The sequence below is a fragment of the Loxodonta africana genome, chromosome 23 (genome assembly GCF_030014295.1).
Source record: "Loxodonta africana isolate mLoxAfr1 chromosome 23, mLoxAfr1.hap2, whole genome shotgun sequence".
Classification (NCBI taxonomy): Eukaryota; Metazoa; Chordata; class Mammalia; order Proboscidea; family Elephantidae; genus Loxodonta; species Loxodonta africana.
The window spans coordinates 57,373,705-57,376,271 of NC_087364.1; positions in this window are offsets into that span (position 1 = coordinate 57,373,705).

The window sequence follows — 2,567 nt, forward strand, 5'->3', positions numbered from 1 at the left end:
GTGTAGCAAGCACAAGTATCAGCAGAAACAGTAAAATTAGACTTCCAAGAGCTTCAGATAATAAGATGATCAGATAAAGACTATAAAATAAGTACTTTTAAAATAAATAAGAGAATTCATAAAGCACTTAAAACATCAAAAAGAATAAAATAGGTTTAAAAAATGACCAGAGTATAGTTCTAGAAATTAAAAAAATACGTTGTTGCTGTTGTTAGGTGCCGTCCAGTCAGCTCCAACTCATAGCAACCCTATAGGACAGAGTAGTATTGTCCCATAGGGTTTCCAAGGAGCGGCTGGTAGATTTGAACTGCTGACCTTTTGGTTAGCAGCCGAGATCTTAACCACTACGCCAGCAGGGCTTCTGTATATATGTGAGAATTTGTGAACTGGAAGGTAGAGCCAAAGAAACTAAGCAGAATATACGTAATATAGAACACATTGTAGTGGAAATTCAGAGCATCAAAATAAAATATTAAAATCTTCTGGCTTAAACGATCCCACAGATTACCTATAAAGGAACAATATAATAATCGTATTGATAGAGTTCTCAACAACTCTCATGGAAGACAATGGATCAATATCTTACAATGATGAGGGAAAACACTTTTGAACAAGAATTCTAAACCTAGCCAACTATCACTTAAGTGTGAAGGTTATGAAAACTTAAAAAGTTTCAAATATAATGGCTACAAACTGGAAAGAACCCAAAAGTTCATCAAAAAGTTAATGGTTAAACAAATTGTGGTCTAGTCACGCAATAGAATACCACTCAGCAGTAAAGGGAAGAATATCCTGATACACAAAGCAACACGAATGAATCTCACAGACATTACGCTGAGGGGGAGAAGCTTGGCACAAAAGACCACATATTGTATGACTCCATCCGTACGAAACTCTAGAAAAGAAACAATTTAATCTACAGTGACAGGAAATAGAGTCGTAGCTCGGCAGTTATGGGGAGAGGAGGCAGGGTTAGACCAGGAAAGGGCACAATGGAAGTTTCTGGGGGGATGGAAATGTTCTATATTTTAATTTAAAAAACAACCAAACTACTTGCCACTGAGTTGATTCTGACTCATGGCAACCCCAAGGGTTTCAGAGTGGAACTGCTCCCCACAAAGTTTTCAATGGCTGTGCTATATTGGCAGTAGATCTTCTGAGCTACCTCTGGTTGGATCTGAACCACCAACCTTCGGGTACGTAGTCAAGTGCTTAACCATTTGTGCCACTCTGGGGCTTCTCAAAATTCAAACTCTACACTTAAGATCTCTGCCTTTTTACTGTATATAAACGATACCTCAATAAAAATAAATAAGAGAAAATAAGTGCTGATTATTGATATAAAGATTCAAAACGACCCAAACTAAAACTCGAGATGATACCCATATGAGAAGTTAGCAGATTGATGTAAAATAAAAGTATGCTAAAGAGACTGTAACTACTGACCGACTATAGATATTTGTATGAAATATAAGCTTGTATATAATCTTAAAGGAGTCCCTGTGTGGTACAAACGATTAACCACTCAACTGTTAACTGAAAGGTTGGCAGTTTCTACTCTGACATACATAAGATCTCCACGAGTTGGAATTAATTTGACAGCAACTTTATTATTATTATAAAATAATATTATAAATATTATTTTATAATAATAATAAATATAAAAATAATAAAATATAAATAAAATAATATTATAAAATAATAATATTATTATTATTTTAAAAAACCACCTCTAGACAAGTGGTTCTCAGACTTTAGCAAGCATCAGAATCAGAGTCACCTGGAGGGCTTATTAAAAATAAATTGCTGTGCTTCACCTCTGGAAACCCTGGTGGCCTAGTAGTTAAAGGCTACAGTTGCTAAACAAAAGGTCGAGTTCAAATCCACCAGGTGCTCCTTGAAAACTCTATGGGGCAGTTCTACTTTGTCCTATAGGGTCATTATGAGTTGGAATAGACTCAACAGCATTTGGTTAGGTTAGGTTAGGTTAGGTGCTTCACCTCTGAGTAACTCATTCACCTGAGTTACTGATTCAGTGGGTCTGGGATGGGAGTCCAAGAATTTACGTTTTTAATATAACCCCAGGTGATACTGACCCCACCGGCCCTAGGATCACTCTCAGAGAATTACTGCTGTCGAGCAAAAGAAATAGAAGAGGACATCAACAGAGAGAAGAAATAAAATCTGTACAGAATTTCAGAGTCAGCCACATCAAGTCATGAATCCAGATTCCATCACTTCATGGCTGTGAGACCCTGGACTCTTACCTTCTCTGAGTCTCAGATTCATTCTTTGAGTAGTCTCAGGGTCAGTGTAAGAATTAAACGAGATAATAAATATAAAGCTTTTAGCAGAGTCCCCGGCACATAGTATGTGTTTGGTCCAAGGTTGTAGCTGTGTGATGAGATTGTAGACAAGTTCTTCACAAGTATCTGGCTTGTACAGGTCCTCAACAAAACACAGCTTCAGCCTGCTCTTCGGTCCCACATTTGTGGGTGTAGGGGCTGGGGGGTGGTGTTGGGGGGAATAAATGGGGGACAATCAATGAGAGAAAGTAATTGCCCCAT